This window comes from Lipotes vexillifer, unplaced genomic scaffold, assembly GCF_000442215.2.
Source record: "Lipotes vexillifer unplaced genomic scaffold, Lipotes_vexillifer_v1.1 scaffold1215, whole genome shotgun sequence".
Classification (NCBI taxonomy): Eukaryota; Metazoa; Chordata; class Mammalia; order Artiodactyla; family Lipotidae; genus Lipotes; species Lipotes vexillifer.
The window spans coordinates 712,310-719,193 of NW_006790710.1; the positions used below are offsets into that span (position 1 = coordinate 712,310).

A 6,884-nucleotide genomic window follows, 5' to 3' on the forward strand; every position below is an offset into this window, starting at 1 on the left:
TGTTCACGCTTTTCCAAATATTCACAGACTCCTCCTCTCCATGGAGCTGGAGAGAACTTTTTTTTTTAGAGGTGAAGGACTGTTACTCATAGTGATGACAGTAGCCAGGGTATCGGCATTTTTATGCTGGTTACCTAAGCCCCAATTCCACAGGGTGACATGAAAAGGGCCAAATGACACCTGCACATGCAAAGAGTTGCATTATAGGAGAACAGCCTGGAGCTCAGGGAACCCGAATATTTGGAGAGACCTTCTTTTAAGTTCCCCCAAATCCTTCCCTTAGGGACAGTCCCGAGAGCAGACTTCACTTCATGGGCCTTCCAGAGCTCATCCAGGCAGCCTACAATGCCACGTGAGTGATAATGGATTCACCTATTAGAATATGCATGAACTGAGGAGGTTCTGATGGTCAGAGCAGACCTCATTCAAAGTTAAATGAAGGAGCAGGAGAGAAACAAGCAAAAGAAATCAGATCAGTGAATTTCATCCGATGAAGATCTCCTAGTGGGATCTTTTATTTCATGATAAAGTGATGGGGAAATGGCTATTTCTAAAGAGGTGAAGGCCCAGATTTTCGATGAAGAATATTTTACGTAGGCCTAAACTCTTTTATTTTCTTAGGAGCGTCTTATGTGATACGTACTTCCATATAAGACCCAAGACTTGTAATTTTCTACACTCCATTCAGCCACCTAAAGTCTCACTTGTGTTCTGAGAATCACAACCCGAAAGACAAACCAGCTGAGCGTGCACCTTTGCACGGAGCCAGCTTCTGCCTGGGGTAGCGATCTCTCTTCCCTCGGGGACTGGGTGGCACGACATAGAAATCAGTGGGTCAAATAAGAGCAACCGCACATGTCCCAGAAGTGACCAGACGCCACACGCGTGGGCGCGGTGGACCGCACCCCCCCCCCCCTTCAAGCTCAGCAGTTGTGCATTTTTCTACTTTACGTATTTGACCTGTACGTAGACTTGTTCCTGCAGACAGGGCTCTGGGTCAGCCTCCCTGTTCTGTATCCCTGAGGATTCTTGGCAGTGCTTTATTCACTGTGTGGACAGATGCTAGCTGTCAGCCCATGTCTTAGTTTGGGGTCCCCTGAGGGCAGACCCGGTCATAAAGACTTGAGTACAGGGATGTGACTCAGGGGGTGGGGGGTCATCCTGAGCAGTGTGACGGAGGCAGTGGGGAAGGTGACAGAGACACGAGGAAGCCGATAAAAGGCACATCGATGCAGTGCTACCTCCCTGGGCAGGTGGGACAAACCCTGCGTCACTGTGTGAACCATCCTTCAGGAAATTCCTCCACCCCATCCAATGGGGCTTTACCCCAGAGGCTTTAGACCTCCAGAATTTCTGGGGTCCCTGGGCTTGGACTCAGCAAGGTCCACAGTGCCAAGCCACCTTGTGGACAGAGGAGCAGCCGGCCACGGGCAGGAAACTGTCAGCCGGCAGATACCTGGCCACTGCAGCTCAGGGACACTCAGGGGTGTGTGTGTGTGCGCGTGTGTGTGCGTGCACGTGTGTGTGCGTGCGTGCGTGCGTGTGTGGCGGGGCGGGGGCTGGGCGGGCCACCACCAGCAGCTACCCCAGCTCTTTGGCATCAGTTCACATAGGGCCTTGGTTACCACGTTTACGCAGAACTTGTATGTCAATCATATTAAGAGTCATAGAGAAAATGTCTCTTGGGTGGATCAGGAAAATAGAACTTTCCAAATTGAAAAGGAAGGAACACAGGGCTGCTTTCACATGCCCCCTTCCTTTCAACTTTAACTTAGTGACTTGTTGCCACTTGGGATGTTTGGGGTGTAGACTTTCATCCCTGCTCTGGTCCCCTGCCCTAGCAGACCCTCCCACCACGGGGATCAGAAGAGTGAGCAGATCAGGAGAGAGAGCCTGAACACCATGAAAATGTTTTTTTCTTTTGTCTTTCTCTGAGCATGATATCCTTCTATCTGGCGCCCAGAGAGAGGGGCAGGTAGGATGGGAATTAACATGAAAATAGAGAAAATCCAAAGAGAAAAAGGTAATTTCAGCTTATGAAATTCAAAATAGGCTTTCACAGGACTAAGGCATTCCACAGCCTTGCATGATTGTGAGAAAGGTTGGAAACAGGCTGGGTGCCTCAGGTTCTGGGCTGGCATGGAAGGGGAGCCCTCCCCTTGCTGCCTGTGAGACCCGGGAGGGCACAGGTGGGAGCGGTTTTGATTTCCCTTTCCCAGAACTGCCTGCCAGGGGAAGGTGTGCTAGATAAGCTTAGAGAAGCATCCAGGGCGGAGAGGTCCTGGCTCTGATCCCTTCTGGGGACTCGTGACAACAGATGTGGCTCAACATACATCAGAAGGCCGCGAAGCGTGGTCAGAGAGAGTGAGCTAGGTTTGAACATTTGAGCCTCTCTGTTACCAGGGACATGGGGCCGAGGCCAGCAGGTCTGCGGAAGGGCCCACCATAGTGGCCGAACAAGACTCCTGGCATCATTTGGAGGCAGACAAGGCAGAGACTCAGTGAGGCCAACAGCTCTTCAAGAGACAAGGGGAAGCCACATGGACAAAGCAGGGCCCTGAGAAGCTGTCAGAGAACAGAACACGAGCCCCTGGTCTCCAGAGGTCAGCAGAACACACAGAGAGGGGACGAAGACAGCCATATCCTAGGGGACGCGGGCCCCCAGACCTCAGGTGGGAACTGAGAACCTTCTCTCCACCACCAGGGGGCGCCTGGGGTCTTAGAGAGGAGCCAGTGGAGGCAAGACTCCAGAAATAAAAAGGGAGACGTTATCTCCAAAGACTGAGCGCCTCCTACAGTGATTCTTTAAGATCTTGAATCAAACTAAGTTTAAAGCTAGATTAGACATTTAGTTCAGGTGAGTCTAATTTTTTCCCAGCTAAATGCTTTGAACTGAGTGCTGTCAGAAAGTGGTTGGATATTACAAGAAATTGTATCTGGACTGAGCAAGGCTAAAGCAGAAAATGGCAAAGAGAAGGCGGTCTCCCCCATGAGCCAGGATGCGGGTGCAGCAGGAAGGTGTCGTTCCTGTGGTCTGGACAATGTGCACCTTCTTACCTGCATCCAGATATGACCGTGCAGTGGTCTTGGTCTTGCTGCATTGGGGTCGCAGATGGGCTTTGTCTGATGGTGATGTTCTCCTGTGGAGAAGCCCGAGGACAGCTGTGTGTGCCCGGTCAACTCCTGATGTCAGGGGCTACTTTCCAATGAGATCCTGTAATAAAGGTAGAGTAATAACATTAGCTGGGTACAGACAAGCCTATCAACGTAGTACCTTAGGGAGCCCACAAGCCAACTTTACTCCATAAGAAAATGTAATCTCTTAGGATGAAGGAACTATGAATCAGGTAGAAATGGAATCTTCTTTTATCAAATGCCTTGTCACGATTTGTAAAAAAAAAACACCAAAATAAAACAGCAACTTAGATCCAGACTTAACAAATCCCACATAATAAATTTCAACTAGGTTAGTGAAGTTTATGTTCAAAAGGTCAAAGTGTTAACAATTTAGAATTACACAGTAAAAATATTTCTCCAACCCATGATTGTTACAGGATTTCCCAAATTTAAACTCTAGAGTTTATCTCAAAGACAGTGATCAATATAGTTGAATCCATCAAAATTCAAATCGTATGTGTCAAAGCACACCATAAATAGAACTGAAAAGTTAGACATCTGATTTTAACGTGTTTCAAGCAAATATGAAAAAATGGAAACCTCATTAATATTTAAATATCTCATACACATGACTAGAAAGGCACTAAAATGTCAATAAAATGGACAAATGCATGATGAAATATATACAAATTATGACAAACAAATGATTAATAAAGAATTGGATAAATGCCTAGCTTTGCTAGTGACCAAAGTAAAGTAATTTAAACAATGAAAATATACAATTATAAACAATCATACAACAATATTAAAGTGCAATTCTATGTACCAAACCATAAGTGATTTTAAAAAATGGAAAATGCCAAACAATCATGAGAATTTGTCAAAATGAACACCCTCTTATACTGTTGGTCAGGTTATAAATTTTTCCAACATTCCTCGAAACTAATTAGATTTCTAGAAATCTAACCTGAGAAATTATTTCAAAGCACAAGGATTTCTTCACAACATGGTCATGGCCAAAATATTTTAAATGGAAGACAAATTGGAAATAACTCAAAGAGTTAGGTTGAAACAGATTGTGGCTTTCTATGAAATATAATGTCATAGATCATATGTTACAGAGATTTCACAATGCCTTGGGGAAATACATCTCTTTAATATTTATCTGCAAAAAAGATACACCATTGCATGGTTGTGGTTGACCTTTAAGTTATGAAGGGTTTTTAGAGGATAGTTATTACATTTTATCATGAGAGTAATGAGTAATTTTTCATTTCTTATCTAGTAGAGTGACAAACTGCTTATTTAAAGAACACTGAGGTTCTGGTTTTGAGGATTGTTTTCCTCAGCATTGAGTTAAATGACTGATCCCTTCCCACCTTAAGTAACTAGACTCTCTCTCCAGATTGAAACACATATTCAAAACAGTTTTAAAATAATTACAAATGATTCACTGTGTAAAGCAGCTTGTATTTTTTTCTTTTTCTTTTCTTTTTTTTTTGCTCTGACATATGTGGAAATCCTTCTTTTTTGAGGAAAAATAATTTGGTCGTTATTATTCCAACATAGAGTGGGTGTCTGTCATGAATGAAAATGTCAATGTATTTTAATAACAGAATCTACCTTTTAGTATGGCAAAGGCATTAATTATTCATCACACCCACTGCAATAAGATGCCGTTCTCATCCTGTGCAATGTGCGGGCCTCAACGTTGCATTATTAATGTTCCCTATTTACAGACGTACAGTGCAGAAAGCAATTTCCCATAAAAATGTTGAGTGTTTCATCCTGTTCATTTGGAATGATTTGGATAATGGTCATTCAACCAAATTATTATGATGATGTTATATGTGCTATTTTAGAAACAATCATGTAAAATTTGGTGGAAGAGTGAATCATGAAAACAAGTGTTTGGAAATTACCACAAACTCCTGTGAACCTCAGCAAGAGCCCTGTATTCCCAAGGCCACGGGTGGCTCCTGGGAGTTCCTTGAAGGGCTGAAGATGCCTGCTGCTTTCTTTCTTTCTTTTTTTAAATAAATTTATTTATTTTATTTTTGGCCGCGTTGGGTCTTTGTTGCTGTGCGCAGGCTTTCTCTAGCTGCGCGAGTGGGGCTTACTTTTTGTTGTGGGCTTCTCATTGCAGTGGCTTCTCTTGTGGAACACGGGCTCTAGGCGTGTGGACTTCAGTAGTTGTGGCACGTGGACTCAGTAGTTGTGGCTCTTGGGCTCTAGAGCGCAGGCTCAGTAGTTGTGGTGCACGCGCTTAGTTGCTCCACAGCATGTGGGATCTTCCCAGACCAGAGCTCGAACCCGTGTCCCCTGAATTGGCAGACGGATTCTTAACCACTGCGCCACGAGGGAAGTCTGCCTGCTGCTTTCTTATTTTACTTCCTCCAGAACCTCTCTGCTGTGATGCTGCAGCTCCATGTACCTGTGTCTCCATCTTCCCCCACCTGTCTCGACCCCAACACACATGCCAGCTGATTACACCAGGAGAGATGCTCAACCCCGCTGGGCCAATTAGATTCTCTGTCCAAGGAATTTGGAACTTGAGACTTGGAGACAAGTTGGCATGCAGTGTAGACCACTGGACGTGTAAACTCATTTCGATCCTCAATAAGGTACACGTAAGATGACCAAACAGCCTGTTCTTAATTATATGCTCAAAAAAACTGAAATACATACTTAAACCAGTACATGTTTGTAGCAGCATTATTCACAGTAGCCAAAAAGTGGAAACAACCCAAGTGTCCATCAACAGATGAATAAATAAACAAAATGTGATCTATCCATACAATGAAATATGATTCAGCCATAAAAAGGAACGATGTACTGATACAGATTATAGTGTGGATGAACTTCAGAGTATTATGCTAATGAAAGAAATCAATCACAAAGAGCACGTATTACATGGTTCCATTTATATGAAATTCCCAGAATAAGTGAATGCACAGAGGCAGAAAACAGATTGGTGATTTCCAGGGGCTGGAGGAGGGAGTATAGGGAGAATGACTGCTTAATGGGTATCTTAGTCTTTGGGGGCTGCTATAACAACAACAAAAAAACAACCATCAAATGGTGGCCTAGAGACAACAGAAATTTATTTCTCATAATTCTGGAGACTGGAAGTTCAGAATCAAGGTGCTGGCAGATTTGGTGTCTGGTGAGAGCCTGCTTCCTCAGAGAAGGCTGACTTTTTGCTGTGTCCTCACAGGGTGGAAAGGGCAGGGAGCTGTGCGGGGGGGCGGGGGGGGGGGGCTCCTTTATAAGGACACAAATCCTATTCACAAAGCTCCACCCTCATGACTAATCCCCTCTCAAAGAGGATTAGTCCTAATACCATCACCTTGGGTGTCAGGTTTCAACATATGAATTTGGGGAGGGGTACTTATACTTAGTCTATAGTAATGGGTATGGGGTTTTCTTTCTTTTTCTTTTCTTTTTTTTTTTGGTGAGGGGTGTTGGCCGCACTGCCCAGCTTGTGGGATCCTATCCCCCCGACCAGGGATCGAACCCGGGCCCTCAGCAGTGAAAGCGCAGAGTCCTAACCACTGGACCACCAGGGGATTCCTGGGGTTTTCTTTTGAGGTGATGAAAATGTTTTGGAATTAAAAAAGAGGTGAGGGCTTCCCTGGTGGCACAGTGGTTGAGAGTCTGCCTGCCGATGCAGGGGACGCGGGTTCATGCCCCGGTCCGGGAAGATCCCACATGCCGCGGAGTGGCTGGGCCCGTGAGCCATGGCCGCTGAGCCTGTGCTCCGCAAC

The 6,884-nt window shown here is 45.1% G+C and overlaps 1 non-coding gene across 1 annotated transcript; it reads right to left on the bottom strand.

The window, feature by feature from the left end:
* Nucleotides 1-6,613: 6,613 nt before the first annotated feature.
* On the bottom strand, nucleotides 6,614-6,686 carry TRNAE-UUC (transfer RNA glutamic acid (anticodon UUC)). Its single transcript has one exon. It is a non-coding gene; the product is annotated as a tRNA-Glu (tRNA).
* Between the last annotated feature and the right edge of the window lie 198 nt (nucleotides 6,687-6,884).